Here is a 21510-nt window from a genome sequence, read left to right as displayed (position 1 = left end):
GCAAAGAAAGAGGACACCCTGGACAGGTCCCCATTCCACCACAAGTCAAACTGTCTTATTTACACTTATGTTAATTCAGTAACATCGATTCACCAAATACTGATGTTCTTGGACTGTGGGAGGACACTGGAGTACTCTGACTAAAATGCACAGGTCGAAAAACAAACTCCCTGAATCAAATTGAGGACGTTCTGGGAGCTGACATCCATCCATCAATCTTTTACTGTATGCCAATTTGTCCAACTTTGGGTCACACGGTGCGAGAGCCAATCCCAGCTGACGATGTGTGAAGGGCAGGGTACACCACGGACCACTCACCAGTAGCTCAAAGGACAAACACAACAGTCACATAATCACTTATATTCACGCCTATGTTACACACCATTCACACCAAAAACACATGTTTTGTGGGAAGAATATAACCCTGATACCAATATGCAATACCAGTAAAAAAAAACAAAAAAACAATTACACTTCCGAAGGGAAAACATGCAAGCTCACGCATAAAAACACTAAATAAGCCCGTTCTAGCAGCAGAAAATTCCGCCTAAAACTCAACATTTTTCAACTGTGCTCAGACTGCAACGTTTGATATGAGGCAACACTTTTTATCAGTCATCATTACCACAATCACTTGATGAGCTTCACAGCCGTTTGTCATTTATATTGGCGTGTTTGAGAGCCAGTACAGCCACTAATCAAATGGTCAAATAGAGAGGGAGAAACGATGAAAGCGAGAAGAAAATGAGACCAAGTTAAATGATCCATGACACCTCTGAGGCTCCCATTTTCTGATTTATCCTCTTTATGCCTTTAAAATAAACTGCAGGAATTAGCCTCATCAGCAGCTTTTTGCAGCAGAAAATTCCTCAGTCTTGATGGAATATTGTTAAGGGTGAAAAGGCTAAAAGGCTCATGAGAACAGCTCGGTGTGAAATGATGATATTACTTTTAAAGAAATCATTTCTCTTTATAAATGATGCTTTCCCTCTTTAATCCAGCTCCTACTTCCTGTACAATGTCCAGTACAATATGGTGCTAATTACATACAGGACATTATCCCTCGGTATACATGTAAGTCTTCCTCTAAGTCCTAATCAATACAGAGTTTGTTAAAGAGCCACTAATGTCCATGGCTCCATGCTTTGCAGACGCTAACGACCTCGCTCTGGATCCAGCTACGACAGCTGAAGACACCCAGCACACTGCAATCAATATTTTCTCATACGGCCTCAGACTTGTGCTCACTGGCTATCTCACCATCTGTCTTAGGGCATCACTCTTTTCTTTTTATCTCTCTTGCCTATCTTTTTTTCCCCCTGTTCACCTCGGTCATTTCAGGATCTTATCTCTTCCCCTTGTGTTGCAAAAGATGCAATCTCTCACCGTCTCTTTTACCCCAAACACTTTCTTTAACTCATTCATGTCCATCTGCACCTCTTTACCTCTCACCCGTTGCCTTCCTCCCTCAATTATTCACACAGTCCATCTCAATCTATTTCCATGTCTCCATCTTTTAATTTTTGTCTTTCCTCATTTTTACACACACACACACACACACACACACACACACACACACACACACACACACACACACACACACACACACACACACACACACACACACACACACACACACACACACACACACACTCTTCCTATCTCCCCTCTCTCGTCTCAGCCAACAGCTTCATTGTCCTTGGGATGGGGTGAACAATGTCGTCCCACATGGGGCCCCAGTGCAGTCCCAGCCGAGAAGCCAGGGAGCACCAGAGAACACCCATAACTCAATGTTTCAACCGGGCTGTGGGATAAAGGGAAGCCTCACACATGGCTGACTATGTGGGTCAGCCTTGGATCATTTGTAGAGGAGGAGGCCAGCAACTGGCACCAGAATCCCCCACTGAGTCTATGTATATATGCGAGTGTGTGAATGAGTGAGTGGATGAGTGAATGAGTGTGTCATGTCCCCTTGCTAGCCAGTAGTGAGCCTAACCCCCCCCCCCCCCCCCCCCCCCCCCCAACCCACTTCACCCACCCCCACCCCCCCTGTGGTTCAGCACCGCCAACTACGCTATGGGAAACCTGCTCTTCTCTCTGTCCCTGCTGCCGCTCCCCTCCACCCCAATCCTCTGAGCGACCGCACCCCGATGCCTTTGTGAGCAGCAGGGACAAAACATCGAGCTCTTTGGGGCCACCAATTAGTCCTCCCCCATGGGGTGACACGGCCGATGAATGGAGAGACCCCCAAACCGTCCACGCATATAATCTCGACCTCCCATTTGGGGACTGCACTGTCATAGCCACACAGAATCAGGCTTGTTTTCAGAGAGGTCTTCTTGATTTAAAGGCACGGCCCGCTGGTCCAAAAAAAGCGAGCATCCGGAAGCCAGGGAGTCACTTTGTCAGGAGAATAGGATGGGACTTGTTCTTCTCGCTGTGTGTTCATCCCGGAAGGCATACAACCATGGCTTTGGAGGTGGGCGAGGAGGAAGGGCGGGGGGGGGGGGGGGTTGAGAAGGTGAATTTTTCCCATCAATCACCAAGTGACATAAGTAACAATAGCAACTTGGAATCCATTACCAAAACAAACAAAGACATAGCAGGAGAGTCGGCAGCAGGAACCCAAGAAGGAGGCACAGGCTATGTAAACTAAAGTGGTGATTGAGTAGGCATGGGGGAAACTGGTGAATGAATAACGCCGATTGCCAGTGAACCAAAACACATGTCACAGCGACGAGATGTCTCAATAGTTGCATTATTGTGTCAACGAGCCCCCCCCCCCCCCCCCCCCCCCCCCACAGCTCCCAAGGACTGGATATGATTTTTAAAGGGCAAGAAAATGAGTGTGAAAGCTCATTCGATGATATTGAAAAGATTAATTTCAATACTTTAAATTACAGAAAAGACACATTTCTCCCTGCCTGTAGTTTGACTAACTGCCTCCATGAGCCAAAATTATACACAGTCATTATATCTCTGGTTCAAGAGGATTTTCTGTGTGAGTTTCTGAGCCCACGCCATTCAGCTAGTCTAACATTGAAACACCCCTTAAGTCTCCTTGTCTCTTTGAAAAACAGTTATATTGTATTGACTTTTCATGGAGAGATTAGGCAGCCAAGCTTTAACACAGACAGTCTGGCACTAACCTTCACTAATTGACAGACACGCACATACACACACACAGGCACACGCGTGCGCGCACAAGCGCAGACATCGCAAGATTAAATGGACCGTTTTCACCTCTCACCCTTTTGAGAATGACCACTGCTCGACAACTTAGGGAACACAGCAGTGAAGAAATGTGAGGCTCAGTTCAGACAGAGAGGAAGATGAATGTGGGATATTTGTGGACACGGGCAGCCCCTCCTCCTGCTGCTCATCCTCCCGTCCACTGAACCAAAATGTGACAAGTCAGGACAGGTGAAGCTTGCGTGGTGACCTCACAACTGGACAAACAACCACTCCCAAGCAGAAACACAGTGCGCAAAGACTGTGATATAATCTTATGTGATGTTGTGATCTGGTCTTTTGTTTAAATAAAACATCAGTTTGTTTTATTTCCATACCAACAACTTTTAATCCCAAGTGTTGCATAAATTTATTCAATACAAAAAATGTACAAAGTCACACTGCAGTTAAACGATCCGCTTCAAAAGCTAATTTCATTTTTATGAACAAAAAAAAAAATCAAGAAAAAAGCTCTCCTCTGAACACAAAATGTATTTCCAGTAGAGGCACATGGCCTCTTTCTTCGTCAGTAGTGCTCTTCCAGACTATTTACCGCTTGGCTAGAGAATCAGGCAGCAGTTTATCTTTGTTTTAGTTCACATACCTTAGGAATACTTTTATTTTCCAAAAGGGCAAGGGTCTCATGGTCTATAATTTATAGACTGCAATCCACAGCCTCTGTGCACCAAACAGAAAACATCACCTTCCACTAATGCTGGAGGTGTTGCAATGTGAAGCTGACGGTGTCACTTAAAGCCTTTTCAGCTGGTTTTCTTTCACACTGATATTTTTATTACCTCACAGTCTAGCGGGTGAGCCATATGAAGGTGAAAGCTGCAGGGTAAAGATGCTTTGTGGGATCTCACTGAGAGGAGGGGAGTGCAGGAGGGCGGTTCGGCAATAGATCAATGACTCCCTGCTCCCCCTGAGAGATATACGAAGTACAGGGCAACCAGCACAGCCAGTGCCTTAAAATAGATTCACCAATTGTCGCTCAGCTTTAACCCAAATAATGACCGAGGTCTGCAGAGGTCTCTCCATTTCTGATTAGCTCATAACCTCTGGATAGAGCAGACACTAAGGACAGATTTCAAGCTGAGAAGATGGGAAAGACTGGACAGGACTGATTGTGTGGCATTTAAAAAAAAGAAGTAATTTTGGTAAAAATTCAGATGAGAGCAAGAGGCGGTGATGAAGCAGACACAAAACAAGTCTATGTGTGTGTAATGTACGTGTAGCGTCATCAATCACACCTGTCAGATTAAAAGTAAAAACTGCTGCTGAATGTCAAACATTCACCCACCGACTTTAAAACAAACACTCAAGTGCGCATGCATTCAAATGCACCTCAAACACACATTCATGCACATGCACGTACAAGTGCGCATGTGCACGCACGCACGCACGCACGCACGCACACACACACACACACACACACACACACACACACACACACACACACTTTTGCCCATTTAACACTTTCTGCTCTTTAGAAAATGAAACAGCTTGACAGTGAATATTAAAGCCTTGACAAATAAAGTATTACCAAGGACTCCTCTTGTGAGGGGACAAATCCTCGTGAAGCCCAAACTGAGAACACATTAAGATAAGATTAAAGTTTAATGATCTCAGTGGGTATGCTATTAACCAAAAAAAATATATATATTTTGATGACATGACTGAAGTATATATATTCAAGTCATTAATTGTCCTGCAACGAGACAGAGGATTTACCTCCCTAGAGATGCCACCGGCAGGTAGGATTTATTCAATCTATAAAATGTTCTCTTTTTAAGATTAAATGTGATTTGGCATGCGACCAGCTATGGATGCATCAGGCGATGTAAAAATGGTAAATGGACTCTACTAATGTAGCACATTTTACTGCTTCAGCAATCTCAACATGATCAGTCACGTTCACACATTCAGCCACACACTCATGCTCTCACTCAAGTACCACTGAGGGCAAAGTGGGATTCAATGTTTTGTCTTTGAGAAATGGAAATGAGCAAGATGGCGGTTTGAATGGCTGAAATTGGCATTGGAAGATGGCCCGTACCTGTATGGACACACCCACAATGTTGTGTATAAAAATATAAGCACCAGCTGTTCCTTGTTCTGGTTTAACCCTGGAGGGACATGCCTGAGTTTTAGCCACACACGGTTTTATAAGGCACGGAGGACAATTTAGACAATATTTTTGTGGTGAACTCATTATCAGCATTAAGGTAAAGAGCCTTCCTTTTTGTATTCTTGGGTGAATCAAAGCAGTCTGGAGCCGTATCCTTCCATATTTTGTATTTACTGTTGTTTTTATTCACTCTTGTGAATTTTATATTTGCCGTTATTGATTCCTGTCTGTGAGCCAAGTTTGTTCCTCGGGGCCACTAACCCTGCTACCATCTACTGTACAAAACTTAATAATTGCATGAAAGTGACAACATCTTATGTGTTGTATATGTTTGCATGCAGAACCACTATAATATATTCTTGACTGTTGCTGTAATGTAGCTTAATGAGAGAAAACAAGACTCAGCTTTTCCCTGACCCAGAAAAGGAGCAGATCAGCATGCAATAAATAGGCAAACTATAAATATAACTATAAATAAAAATGAAGTAAATAATTAGAAAGATGATGATTCTGGACAAGTTAGCTCATTAGTAAAAGGGACTTCTGAGGAATCCTTTGCATTGTGCAGTATGTTGGCCAATAATACTTTTCCTGTCGACTAAACAGATTCTAGAGCATGGCTTCTTCTGCCATAATGATGCTTTTTTTTTTTCTTTCTTGCTCTCTGTCTCTATCAATTTTCTGTTTTTGCCCCCCCCCCACTGCTGCGCTCGTTTCTCCCGACCTCCCGCTTCCATTGCTCCTCTCTGCGCGAAGTCCGGTCCCACCCTCCCCCCGCCTTCACTCGTCTTTCTCAGGGTCAATTAAGCTACAGTAACTAAACAGCAGTGCACCCTGTCACATTCCATCCAGTCCTCCTCAGTGAGTGACTACAACTTTCACTAAGACAAACGGGCTTTGAAGGAGCCTGCTTCAGCAGCTATTACCATATGAACAACTCACTTCCTACCACACAATGCACTACCTTGACAGACCTTGTGTGGCCTCAGGCTGTCCTCCGTAGGGCTGTTATTAATGAGGTATAAAGAAGGGTCTGTGTGCAGGTTTCTTCCCCGTTTCGTCTCTCCTGCTCTGGCCTGGGCTTACCAGCTCTGCTTTCTCAGTGTTGCAATATTTACTTCGCGAGCGGGTCAACGGAGCAGCAGAGACACTCACTCACGTACACCTAAAGTACACACAGGCTCGCAGCAGGGGTGGGAATAAGTACAGAGAACATGAAACATGAAACAAAAACTTTGATGCAGACACACACACACGCACAATTGCACGCATGTTCTCTGAAAAACATGCACACACTTTCAACTACAGGGGTGCCACACTGTGCACTTGAGAGGCCAACCTCCACCAAAGGCTGATCTATTTCTCCTCTCTCATCTCCGTATCCTCCTCCTCCTCACAGCAACGGCATACAGTGTCGACAACAGGGATCTTAAAGAAGAAAACTGATACTTTTTATTATTTGCTATATTGTTTTCAGGGTTTCTTTCGCAGCCAGTTTCTAGTACACAAGTGATTTTCAGATTTCAATAGGATCCTAACTCTTCTGAATTCAATTTACTAGCATATTATCCTTTTGTGGAAAGACGAAGGAAGTTTGACAATTTCACGAAAATGTCCTCTTGAGCTTTAGCATTCAGTTTTATAAAAGTACCTAGAATGAACACAGAGTAATTAGCATAAGCCACCATCCTGTAATTACAATACAAAACAAAGCAATAAGAAAATCATAACTAGGAGAAAATTAATGAAATGTGTCTGGGTATTTTTAAATTCATCACCAGAAACTGAAGCTCAATTCTCATATATAAATTGTTTCACTATTCTGCTGTCTCTGGTATCTACGTACAAGTGGGCCTTCAAAGGTAAGTATAATTTCCTAAGTGAACTGCAGGCAAATGGATCAACTGTTCAGCAACGTGATATGATCTTCTGCATCTTAACATCTTAATGTCTCAGAGAACGAAGCTGCTGCATTGAAATAGGGAACAGAGAAGTCGGAAATATCCTATGATTTGTTCAGGCAACCAACACAAGTTTGTTTGTCTTATCTATACATTTGATCTTTTTCGGAGAGGAAGTTTTACTGAATGGCTCTTTGTGACAGACCACTATAGCTCATAGCTTGCACGCCTGGCCTGCAGCATGGGTGGGCAGAAACACAATCAGATGGGTTCGATTGAACGCTCAGCGGCACTCAATGGAATCATGTTCGCCTCAGCTTGAACATGGCAAATCAGATCCATAGTATGTTTCAGTACAGGATATGCAAAACACACAGCAATCGCATTGATCCATATCACAATGATGTGTAATTTCACTGGGAAAATCCGATATTCATCGCACAGCCAAAATCTGAATTTGAGGTAATAGTTGCGCTGCCGCAAACCATGACTCAACCCTTTCTTTTTGGCTGCTCTCTGATGTTCACATTCATGAACATATTGTAATTGAAAGAAAGTAGAAACAACAGATGGTGTGACAAAGTGTTATATTATGCAGCAATATTGTAACATACCTTGTTTTACTGCTCCCAGTTGAATTGTGGAAAACAATGATGCCAAAAACAATAAAGCCAGAGAAATCCAGGATTTGTGTCACATTTATGAGGTTTGCTACTCTCATCGCAACTAAGGCATTTGATTGATTATATTTTACAACTGCAATATGAGTCGACAATATGGATAAAATGCTCAATCGCTATTATTTTTATTTTATGGTGCTCTAAAGATTATATGCACATCATAATTTAGGACAAAAATAAATCCACTGTGGGTTAGCATGCACTATAGTGTAATGGTAGCACTAAGACATATCAGGTACCTTTCTATGGCTGGATAGATGGATGGATGGATGAATGGATGGATGAATGGATTCATAATAAACACTGGAAAAGTCCAGCGTTGACACATGAAATGTCAGGAATTTGTAAAAATGCCATCTTTAATGTCCTTTGATGCAAAGTGGTACAATTGAATACCTTGTGGTATTTAAGACTATAAGTTTAGAAAAGTGGTTGACAAATCATTTGTATCAGATCACCAAACAAATTAATCCATTAATCCTCTCACTTGTACTCCGTAAATCCCAAGTGATTAATTTCTTCCCAGCCAACAAAACAAAGAAGCTTTGAAAAAGAACCTTCAGCTTCTCATGGAAAAGATCTTCATCTGACTCCGAGCACATGTCTGACCCATCGACACCGGATACACAGAATCCAGCCCAAAACCCTGACAGCAGATACCAGAGACGGGCACAACCTGGTCTAAACACAAAGCCATGTGTGAGTCAGTAGATGTACATGTGATGCAGGGTTTTTTAATCTAAAATGCTTGCCAGTGTGCACATGCTTGTGTACATGCGCATGTTTCGGTGTAAGCCATGCACGCTAGCTAGATTTCTAGATTACTATCGTATTGCTATAATTACAAGTGAAAATGCTTGTTATCGCTAATGCATATTCGTTTGTCAAACTTCACCATAAATACCCCTCAGAGGTGGATAAAGTTCCCTCATCTACAAGGTAATAAAATACACCAATTGTTCTGTTGCACAAATGGCTGCAATACAGGTGGCACTCCTCTCTCTGTCCATTTGAGAGATAGCTATCAGTTAAAATGGTAACCAAAGCCTCTTCACTTGTCACATCCCTTCCCCCTGCATTCAGCTCTTCATTACATCCCACAGTGAATACTTGTAATATCTCCTTTTAGCTCTGTTTACTTGAAGCATATGGCAGACCTACTGTAGTTAGCAAGCTGTTCATATGACCTGCCGTCCCATTATGTTTTTTTTTTTGGTTTTTTTTACTGCACTCTTAAGACCGCATCATATGATGACAGTATTCAAGCACATTTGAACCATGAGTTAACCTCATGATAGAGGCGGTTTTGTCTAAAAGAGGTATTCAGCGGTCATCCGTGAGAAGGGGAACGACACACAGTGCAAAGAACAGTATTAATGCTTCTATTGATTACAATCACGCCATCCGCTTCTACACCCGCCTAAGATGTAACACAATGCATCCCAGGGAATGAATAACCATTGCTGATGGCTATAAAAAGCTCCTGAGAATCAGCTAACATTCAAGCCACTAGAATCGATATCTCCACCAACCACAATCTTTATTTAATCTCAATATAGTGGCACAAGGAATTAAGGATGAAAAGCAGATGAGAAATTGTTCAGTCAGAACAGAAACGGAGACCCTGCTCTTTATGGATTATCCTAAATTGACAGAAGCACCAGCACTACATCTTAGTATACATGCAAAGTTTGCAGACTACAATAGAACACTTCAGACTAATTCACCCATGTTAGAAACCCACTGGATTCTCATCCAGCACTGCACTTTGAGGAAAAAAAGAGTAGGGTTTTTTTTTTCTGTTGTGTCACACTCACTCCAATCATTCACAGAGGACTACAAATAACAATTAATTAATTAAAAGCATCTCCCCTGTGTTCACATTTTCCATTCAGTTGATGCTGTAGTCCCAACCCAACCTGTATTTACTATAGTAATTAGCCCAGTCTTACAAGCATGGAAATCACCGTGTTGAAGGAATAACTATGTGACTGCCTCCAGGGTAGGACAGGCAATGAGTGCACTCAAATAGAAAGTCACGCCTTATTATGCAAGTGTTGGAGGTAAGAATAAACAGACTCCCCAGGTAACAGAGCCCATGTATGCTGCTTTCTTACAGACAATCATGCTGAGCAGTGAAAATTAAGAAAACCCAGCATCTATCTGCCCTTTGTGGTCTTCAATCTATGACCGGAATAAGATATGAACCACATATTAAAAATGGCAATTATGAACAGGTTACACTATAGGTGACAAAGTTTCCCCAGCAAGAAAAAAAGAAATATGAATTATAATACTAATAACCTTGCTGCAATGGCAAGAATAAGCGTGATAAGCTTCGTTAGCTTAACTAACACAAAGCCCCCCCCCCAAACACACACACACACACACACACACACACACACACACACACACACACACACACACACACACACACACACACACACACACTGCTGAGAGAGCACGTTAAGTCCTTCACCTGTTAATGTGTGAAATAAATGTCTGCTGCAGTGGCGCCGGACTGAACACACTACCATGTCCCATGTTATCAGCTGGCTGGATGAAAAGCCATTTGTTCTCGATAGAGTCTGCAACAGTCAACCAGTCTGCATGTTCAGCTGGCCCGAGATGACTGCACCGCACAGGACTGAACAGACAAGCAAATCCCGAACAACACGAGGGGAAGGATGAAGATCAAAGTCAGGTACATACCGAATGACAACAATAGGTCTACATCACAGGATCAGCTCAACTCCCAATCTTATCTAGGTCAGAGCTACACCTCCAAACAACTCATCCCACCTCCTCGTCTGACTGTGATTCCTCTGCTGTCATGTGTGGTGATGTAACATACTGTAATTTTGCAGTGTAAACTCAAGATGGAAAAAAGGTAATAGAGGCATGAATTTTCCTCTGAAAAGAAGCAGATAACAACAACACTGCTTTCTGTAATAAACCCCCAAAAAACTCGAAGGCTTTGTGATTTTTGAAACCCTAAGTACCTAAATTACCCCTTCGATTACAGGAGATGGATATCAAATGGGGAAAAAAAGCACAGAATGTTACTTCAATCATGAAAATGAGTTGTGCAAAGTTGTAAACAGAGCCTGTTCTTGTTAGTAAGACTCAGCAACACGATATAAATGATTCCCAGATAGCAGGTCTAGATAGCTTCACCCCCCACCCAGTGTTCCTATCTCGTTACCAGAGATGCATTACTAGACTAGCGAGCATTACTACATCCAATTTGTCCAGGGTTACCTCACATGTACCGTGACACAAACCCACAGAGAAGGAACGGGAGCGGCCTGGATGACGAGGGAATCTAAAGAGGGCGGCTAATGAATTGACTTTCTCCTGTTTTTCCTATCTGTTGAACAGCCGAAATCAGTAGTTCAAAGCCTTCACACAAGCAGGATTTGATTTGAAGACAACACACACATACACACTTTAATCATCTTCTTAAAACAGAAAGAATTTTCTGTGAACGTGTCTGACCAATTTCAACCCATCAAACTGTTTAGACGAGCCGGGCACGTAGCCATGCCTTCTCATTCAGAGTCCAAACCTAATTAATTAATCTAGGGTTCAATTGCTGTATAATTCCACTATCAGATTTGGGTGAATTTAATCAGATCCCACAAGAGAAGAAAAAAAAAAACATATAGAAAACTTATCAGTCAAACAGATGAGAGGGTCCCAGATTAGTTGGGAATGAGAGCAGATCAAAACACACAGCAGTTCAGTATGCAGCAGCTGCACTGCCCAATCAAACCGAACCACTCACAGACCAAAATAGTTGTCATTGCAGAAATGTCAGTCGCAACACACCCCAATCCAACAGCACATACATCCACAAACAAGACCCGAGCTCCAACGCATGCTGCACGAGGCCTTGAACACCTCCACGGACCCAAAAAACAGTCACCTCCCTAATAATCCAGCCAACAAACCTTAACAGGTTTAGAAAAGCAAAGAGGGGTTTTTAACAAACAACGTAAAAAGGCCTCCAGTAGACTGTGATGAATGAATCAACCCAAGCATGCTGTGAACATTATCAGAGAGGGGAATGAATGGATACATTATCATGCAGGGCACAACTTCTCTTTTCCTGCCTCACAGCTTGTCTGTCTTCCTGCCTATCAACCTGCTTGCCTGATTACCTGCCCACATACAGAGCCCCTTTTGTCCAGATTAAAGGGGGATGGACGTAGCGGGGGGAAATATTATTTCTTTTCACAGGAATTCATTTTGAAAAGGAGATGCAGTTAGTTTTGTTGCCCAATGTGGCTCAACAGTCAGCCTGCCGCTGCTCACTGTCCCAGCTATTACCCTTCTTTGACAGGCCATCTTTCTGCTTACCACCCGGCTCCCTAAATGTCACAGTTACCTCTGAGATTCTCCAGCTCCCAGCACATCCATCTATTTACAAATCTGCATTACACTTGTAAAATGTCGTCTTTAAATTATATTTCTATGCCACTGATTGTAAGACAGACTAAGACTATTGAAAACATATAGAAAAGAAACATCAATTTCTCACATTCTAATTTGTTGTGTATGAAATATGCAATAGAAACAGAAATTTGATGTGTAATAAGTGGCTTAACATTCGGTCAATGTGTATAATTCCATTATGCAGAGATCATCACATGCACACATTATATCTTTGTTTATTTGAACTTCTATGCAAAGCATATTGATTTTTTTTTTTGGCCAATGAAAATTTTGGCATGAAACCATTCCAAAACCACAATATGTTGTTTTAACGCTTGGGTTTTTAAAAAGATTAACTACATGGTCTTATCTTGGGCCAGAGCCAGGCCAGTTGTTTCGTTATTTCCAACATTTGAGCTAAACTCAATGGGGCGACCGTGGCTCAGGTGGTAGAGTGGTCGTCTTTCGGAGTGAGAGGTCGGAGGTTCGATCCCAGTCTACACTGGTCTATGTGTCGAAGTGTCCTTGGGCAAGACACTGAACCCTAAATTGCTCCCAGTGGTCAACTAGCACCTTGCATGGCAGCTCTGTCCCATTGGTGTGTGAATGTGAGCGTGAATGGGTGAATGACTGATATGTAAAGCGCTTTGGGACTGCACTCAGTGTGGTTAGAAGGCGCTATATAAATCTAGACCATTTACCATTTACCATTTAAACTAAGGTCGGCTATGTGGTTTCATATTTGCTGCACTGATGCTGTGTTTTCTTTTCCCTCTCTGACCAGCAAAACAATCATTTTACAACAGTTGCAGCCAATAAATTTACTTTTTTTCATTGCACTCATACAACTTTGCCTGAGTCAAAGAGAAAAAATAAACTAAAATTTGATTTAAAGAATTTAACAGTGAAATAAAACAAAGCCACACTTCCTTAATCTCACTGATAGCTACTTTGACATACCAACGCAGATTAAAACATTGCATTCTGTTGTTCAGGTCAGTTTTATCATTCACCCTGACCTTGTTTTTTCTTAGGTTCTGCATATAGTTGTTGGCTTCGTCGCATTGCAAAAGCATTGCTCGAACCGGTTAAGTGTTATCTAGGGTGCAATTACATATCTTGCACATTGCATTTGCCAAACCAAATTAAAAGTATTTCAATGTATGTCACTGAAGATTGCAGCTTGCCTCACTGCCTGTCTCTCTACCTGCTCAGTCCCTTCATTTGCCTATCTGGCTGTCCTCCTCCCAGTGTCAGCTTAGGCTGCTGTCACACCATACATTTAATCATTCCTGCAGCCTGAGCGATACCAAGGAGCCTCCCCATGCTCACTGAACTGTGTGTGTGTGTGTGTGTGTGTGTGTGTGTGTGTGTGTGTGTGTGTGTGTGTGTGTGTGTGTGTGTGTGTGTGTGTGTGTGTGTGTGTGTGTGTGTGTGTGTGTGTGTGTGTGCGTGTGTGTGTGTGTGTTGTGAGTGGGCCTTTGTGAGGCCTCCACTCAGGAGAGTGATGATAAGTACTCCCAGCCCAGTGCTCTGCATGAGCTGATGGACAGACAGACCAAGAACACTGGGAGCCTTGTGGCTGGGGCGTGTGTGCATGCGAGCGCGCGTGTGCGTGCACGAGTGTGTATTGTGGTCCAAAAAAAAGGGGGGGGGGGGGGTGGGAGGGAAGGCGTTGGCTGGGGACTGGAGTGTGCAGTCTGTGTGCTTCTCATTTTCGCCAGCCACGCCACCAGGCCGTGCCACATGGCTGCAATTTGTTCATTAGCTATGTAATAAATGTACACACACACACAGAGGTAATATTGTTCCGAGTTGGGTCTGATTGGATTCTGAAATAGAGGACCCTCCGGGGAATCACTTGTAGTCTGCCAGCCACTGTGACCAGCAGAAGACTGATTCCTTAACAAGGTCTGAGACAGACTCTGATGAAGCATAAACCGGCAGTGAAAATAAACTAAGATAATGATAGTTTAGTAAGGTTCGAGATTTTGAGGACTAATACTCACATTTTTGATTGTTTTCATGTGGCTGAAACACAAAAATCTTTTCCTAATATGTCTTGTGTTTGTTTTACCACAGTAATCACAGGTCTTTGTATAGATTTAGCAGTCACCTGGAAATAATTAATATTCTCCCAGGGTCAATTACTAGAAATCCTTGCTCATCATTAGTGTGTCAGATGAGCTCACTAAAGGCTGGTACAAATTACCTGCAGTCTAGGATCTCAGCCATTTCAGCTGAACTAGTCCGTCCAGGCTTTTCGCCAGCTAAAATGTGTTTGCACCATAGGGTGGTAAGAAGTGTTAAATTAAGTAAAACCTTACACCTGCTGACTGATCACTTGAACTAAAATGTTGCTGTGGAGAAAATCCAGATACAAGGATAATCAACTAAATCTGTCTAACCCTGGTTGGCCAGCGCATGAAAACCAGTGGCGGGGCATCGGAGAAGAAGCCGCATGTTCCACATTCAGCAGGGCTTATAGCCTCTGGGGGAGTATGACTGCTGCTCTGCCATGAGCATACAGATCAACTTACACACTGGCTTTCCTCTGCTTTGATGACTGATGCACACACACACATGCATACATCACTGCCCCACTCCCACCTGGATTAATTCACCTGCTGCACCTGAGAATGCCGCCGCTATGATGTCATCTGCAATCCCATCACTTCAAAGGCACAAAACCACCCTGGTGCTATCTGCACAAAGAGCAAGCACAACCTCTCACTCCTTCCTTTGTCCCGCTGTCCTCTAATAGTAATTCCCCTACAGAAAGTACACACATGGTGAAGGGAGAATTACACAGTGTACTCTACAATCAGGTACTCTTGGGTTTCAGCCCCCTGGCACCCATTGCACGCACTCCTGTAACAATGATGAGCTTTCTTCATTCCCCCTCAGTCTTACTGACATGTGAGAAACTGTCCCAGCATGTGAAATTGTGTGCACTTGAATGTGTATCTGAGTGAGTAAATGTGTAATTGTGTAACATGCGTTTGAGTGAAAGATGGCTGTATGCAGTCAGAATCCCATGATTACAGTGGAGTCAGTTGTACGCTCTCAAAGCTCCCACTGGAAATACTCATGCACAGGGTATGATGTGATGAGACAAGGCGATAATACAGCCATCACATTAGTGCATGGTTAGCCATTAAAAGACCCAAATGAGATTATGAGGTCATATGGGAGGTACAAAGCCTACAGCCAAAACAAAAACCACTTATTTGAAAGTCGCAGCCCGTGTTCATTATTCCTGAAATCCGAAAGTGGGCAAAAGGAAGAATGAGTCACGGAAAGAAAGAAAGGCGGGTAGGCAGATGAAATACAGAAAGATATGGTTTGAAAGCAAAATGTTTTTCCTATCTTTGGAAAATTCCATAACAGTCCATTTCAGTCGTAATCCATCATTGAATAACACATAAATTTCAGCACGATTAAACATCAAAATATCCAACTGAGCATGAAACAGGAGGCCCTATAGCGCATCTTCCATCTCTGCTCTGTTGAAGGCTTTTCCATTGTAAAGCGACATGAAATAATAGCAATTCAACCTACTGTAACACAGTGGAGACGCACCAGCCCCGTGAGCGTGCTATTCACAAGACGATGCCGACTGTGATAATGTTCTTCTGCTCTCTTCAGGAAGGAGCGAGCAGAGAGGTACAGAGTTTACATGTTTGTGTGAGGGAGACTAAAAAGATGCACACACAGGAGGAGATAGAGGATTCACCGCTGAGATAAAAATGGAATCCATTTTGGTTCTTGAAGCATTCCCATCCACAGTGTGAGGACCTGCTCGGCGTGTTAGCCTGCCATTGCTCTTTCAGTCACTTCCCCTTTTCCTCCACTGCTCTCCCTCAATTGTTCTTCCTTCCTCAGCCTGCGCGTTTCAAGTCGTTCTCTACACACCATCTTCCCTTCCTTTCTTTTCCTTTCTTTTGGTTTCCTTTCCTTTCTTCCTCTTCCTCTCACTTTTTCCTCTCTCTAGGCAGCCAGGCACCCCAACACTGTCTCAGGTCCTGAAACTATGGCAACGGAACGAGAGAGCAAGCGCTCTCTATGATTAATAGATGAGAGATGCAGTGCCAATCGCTGGGGCCTGGGGAGGAGGGACAGATGCACTCGAACAACGCCACGCAAACATGTACACATACTCACTGAGAGTACACGCAATAAGTACACACTTAAATCCCCCCCCCCCCCCCCCCCCCCACCCCACCATTAGCCACCCTCCGTGCTTTGTGGTACTGTACACAGTAAATGTGAAAGGCTCTGACTTACACACCACACAGTCATACAGACGTCGACCTTCGCAGCAGCGTTTGGGTTGAAAGAGTAAATGAAGAGGCGGCAGAGTTTCCCTATTGCTTAACATCCACGTGACACACACTTCCTTATTGGCTCTCAACACACACATTAATCACAGAAATAACCACAAGCCACAGTTGCGGATGCAATCCTAATGAGTAGTAATAGACTGTGGTTGTTTCTGTGACTCACAGCTGGCGACGCTCACCTGTAAAAGCAAAACACGGGACAAGAACTAGAACATCATATTTTAACACTGGGTACCATGATTTACATCATCTGATCTGGAGACTTGGCTGTTTTCAAGGCCAGTCATTCATCCATCTCCCAGGCAATCACACAAAGCCCCGCTGCGTTTGGATTATCCCGGCAATTGCATTTCCTTTCCATTCCATTTCAGTAATGACAGGCAACCCAGCTCGGCTGTGACAAAGGTATTATCACATGTTAATGCGGTATATAAAAAACATTTGAAATAAAAAGCGACCATGAAGAGACCACTGATGTTGTAAGCTGATTTTAAATGTTTTTGTGAAAGGGTTTTCATACGTTATGTATTTATGGTAGCAATGTCTTTGTCTAGATGGGTTTCCTGTCACTTTCTAATTCACTTCATTTCAATCAACTCAGCCATGCCATGGACCAACAGCCAAAAAAATCAACAGACACTTGCTTGGTCCTTGCTTGCTTGGTGCTTCTGGCTTTTTTGGCATACATACAGTACACAACACACTCAATCAATTATGCTAATGAAATTAGTATGAAGAGTGTCTAACACATGGTTGGTTGATTCAATGGACGCACAGAGGATGTTTTTATGGAGCCGCTGGGGTTGGGCTAAGTGGGAGAAAACAGCACGATAGAACAACACTTAGAACACGAAACCTGGAAATGCCGTGGATCTGTGTGTGTGTGTGTGTGTGTGTGTGTGTGTGTGTGTGTGTGTGTGTGTGTGTGTGTGTGTGTGTGTGTGTGTGTGTGTGTGTGTGTGTGTGTGTGTGTGTGTGTGTGTGTGTGTGTGTGTGTGTGTGTGTGTGTGTGTGTGTGTGACACACTGAAACAAGTGATTAGTGAATGATTACATTCTCAGTGAGCCATGCGCTGAGCAGAGCATAGTGAACTGGACTGCACAGTGATATATTTTAGTTGTCTATAGTCCACTGAATCTCATTTATCATCTCCTATAAATGGTTCCAACCTAAGTAGAAAGGATGGAGCACTGAGCAAATAAACTTCAGGCTTTTAAGAAAATTAGACATACTGTATGAACAAGGGTAGAAAGTGAATTTAGATGATGATCATCTCTGTGTTCTTGTGTAACATCTCAGTATGATCTGTTAGATAAAGTAAAAATAAATTAATCAAATCAGAGGTTCAAGTCCTCAGACTCATGAAAAGCATAACAAAAATGAGAGAAATGGAGCAGCACAGGGTTAAGTAGAAAACTGTTTATACAGAAGGTGAGTTGTGTAATTTGTTGCAGCAGGTTAGGAGATCTTCCTGTTTCTTTTTTCACCTCTGAATCACTGCAGACTCCCACTGAATCTGAAAAGAGAGCCAACTTACTAATCTAAGCAAAAGTCAGCAAATGTGCAGTGTAAAATTAAGCGATTCTCTGATTATGATGACCCATATTTCTCCTACCAGTTGTACACAAACTCACACACAAACCCATGATTATTCTTTTTTTCGCCCTGACTGATACACCTTTGAGGGGAATTTTATCATTCAGGCACGGTAATTGAAGCAGCAGCAATTCAGAATAATGCGGAAAATGGAAAATGGGTTAAACATCAATAAATCACATTGAGATGAGTGAGATGGGTTTGATGCTTTCTTGTTCTCTAATTGTTTCAGAAAGCAGCCCACACACTGAGGACCTGCATCAATTAAACATGGCTTTTATAAATTATGCATAAATACACAGACAGAGGGTTGAATGCTGGGTATTGACAATAACTGAGTGAGGACCAGTGGTTAACAGCAGCTGACCGCCCTCATTGTTTATAATAGAAAGCCAATTCATTGCTCAAGAGTAAATACCATTTATCAATTATTCAGACCTGCTATGTTCAAGCACCGACTGTCCTGAGCCAGTAAAGGTAAATACTAACTCTCTCCTCCAAACACAAACACATACAGTGTGACAAATTCACATCAGTCACACACAATGCTGTCCCCATTGCTATTGTTAAGGGATCGGCGGATCAAACGCTTCACGGAGCATTGCTCCAAATACAAGCAACAACTCTGGCCGTTCTGCTCTGTTCTGCTTTCTCAGGAGGACAAGAGGCCGGCTGAAGTCACAAAGGTAATCGTCCTGTAATTCATGTATCAGCAACACAACATGTCAGTGTGCAAAGTGTTAATAGTGAGATTAGTGCTCTGGTTTGTGTTGGTGCTGCAGCCTTCCCGAAACAGTAGGTTTTACCGCCTGTGCAACATCTCAAAAAATGCCTCCAGGACATTTGAATGCCTTGAGGCTAATGTTGTAGGAGGAGCGGTGGTAAAATGTTAAAACATTCTGTTATTCCACATTTAAGGTCTGTGTGTAATCCCCAGCACACCACTGTCTGCACAAAACATAAGGTCAGGGATAAAGAAACATGCGTAGAGGAACACCAAATATTTCCAGCCGTTTCAGGAAAAACAAATGTACAAAGACACCCTTTCCTCTCAGAGCTAATGTGAACTATTCCTATCATTTCCCCGCACATTTTTAAGGTGGATCCTAGAATTATGTTTCCAAAATACCATGTGGTGTTGCTGAAAAGCAGCTGACATGGGGCATATTTTGTTGTGTGCATTCAAAACTGCTTAGATTCACCAATTTCTATCATCTCTCTTGCACACTTCCTAATCTATAACCTACATTTAGAGTTTGCAAATCCCTTTTCCAGCTTTTTCCGATGCCTCTGGGGGGCTCTTTTCATAGTGGGAGAGGAGAGGAGAGGAGAGGAGAGGAGAGTGGGGGCAACCACACAGTAACTGGGTGTTGGCAGCCGGACTGCTGGATGTGGTTTGAGAGGCCTCTATCTTCTCCCCAAGCTTGTTAAAAGAAATAATGTGGAGCAGCACTTCATCTAATGGCAAATCCACTTCTGAGGCTGGTTGCTCTAGTCAGAATTAAAACCATCTGATTGATCTTAAGGACATGAGTAATAGTGACCACCGTGCTGAATCTCAGCTTGATTTCCCTGAACACACCCTAACCAGTGCTTTTGCATGGGTATAAAATGCATCCTGTGGAGAAACCCTCATAGGAACAATTAAAAAAAAATTCAAATGAAGTGAAAATTCACAACACATCCAATCCAAAGTGTGAAAGCAGGAATGAAAAAAACCAATGTAGATATAGTCTCTGAAATTAGTTTATTCAGTAAATTGCTGTTTCAATTTTGAAATATCAATCAGGCAAGGAGAAATGGAACAGGAGAAATCCCGCCATGCACCGTAATGAGAAGCTTGTCCACAACAAACCAGGTGTGTTCATAAACTCATATTTGTCGAGATTTTATTCTTGTTTAAAATTCTTACTGGTTGTTTTGTGGGATCAGTTTTTATCTGGTTGGAGGCTCAAAAAAGCAGCAGGTCAGGAGGACGAGAGTCGGTCCAAGTTCCCACAAGCACATTACCAGTTTAATAACCTGCTTCGTACAGTGACACATTGTTAATTGTGTTGCTTGTGTTTATGCTTAATATGATCCGAAATAGATCCGCTGAGACTTACACTTCTTTATTCTATATGGGTAAACAGCACAAGAGGGATTAGGTACGAAATGATGGGTTGTTCATATGCAGAGAAGGTTCGCTATTATAAGAAAACACGGCAGGTTTTTTTGTTTTTTTTAAGAAAATCGTGACGATTTGTCACAATATTTAAGTTTAAAATGCAATATCAATACGTAAAACCTCAGTGAGCAATAAAGTAAAGCGGGTGCACTTGTCGTCTGGCTGTACAGCAAACAAACCTCCTCCGGAGCAGGAGGCAGGATCATAGCGGCTATACGAGCATAAAGTTTTAAAATAAACAAAGAAATCTTACCTTCAGCTCATGAATGGATATGCCTCGGAGTTGTTACACAGCTCTGCCTTTTAGTAATCCATCAGATTTGTCTCTCAAAGCAGTTCAGACGGTGCTCGTTACAGAATAACAATACGAGCACTACTTTTCTCTTGCGCTTTTTGTTACATGCCGCGCTCAAATCACACCTTTTCAAATCGGAATATCCATCAGAAATCCACACTAGACAAGAGGGAGAAGAAGAAGAAGGAGAAAAAAAACACTCGGATGCCCCTAAACTCCTCTTAAGTAAAGAGAAAACGGACGGAACCAAGCGGGTGTCCCAGCAGCACTAGTTACGGAGCGGAACGCAGTCCCTTCCACAAAAGCCGACGGTCATCCTATTTGGAGATGAAGCTTCTTACCAGACTGGAGCGGAGCGCAGCGATCCCAGCTGTCACCCACCCGCTACACACACTCTCTCTCTCTCTCTCTCTTACACACACACACACACACACACACACACACACACACACACACATGCATTGGGAGGAGCCAAGTCTATGGAACGGGAGCTATTGTGTCAATGGATGCCAGTTATGGACAACTGTAGCCTATTTCTATTTTTACGCAGCGGCAACGCACAAGAATGCGCGCTCGAGAAGGAGAAAGCTCGGAGCGCTATTGATAGTGTTGAAACAATTGCAAATAAAAGTATGGAGGAAAATATCATGAGTTTTGTGTGAATTTAAATACGATAATGTGGCGTTTGTACAGTCATGCAGACTGGTCCGTTGGCGCTGTGTCATGCAA

The 21510-nt window shown here is 42.8% G+C and overlaps 1 protein-coding gene across 1 annotated transcript in view; it reads right to left on the bottom strand.

The window, feature by feature from the left end:
* The window catches only part of sema6a (sema domain, transmembrane domain (TM), and cytoplasmic domain, (semaphorin) 6A), a 108263-nt gene extending 87156 nt beyond the window's left edge, over positions 1-21107 (bottom strand). The window contains exon 1 of the mRNA XM_080500060.1: positions 20740-21107. The gene's annotated coding sequence lies outside the window, so the exon portion shown is untranslated. The remainder of the gene's footprint in view (positions 1-20739) is intronic.
* Between the last annotated feature and the right edge of the window lie 403 nt (positions 21108-21510).

Source organism: Blennius ocellaris (assembly GCF_963422515.1).
Source record: "Blennius ocellaris genome assembly, chromosome: 7".
In the NCBI taxonomy this organism is placed as follows: Eukaryota; Metazoa; Chordata; class Actinopteri; order Blenniiformes; family Blenniidae; genus Blennius; species Blennius ocellaris.
This window is presented reverse-complemented; position numbering and strand designations above follow the sequence as displayed.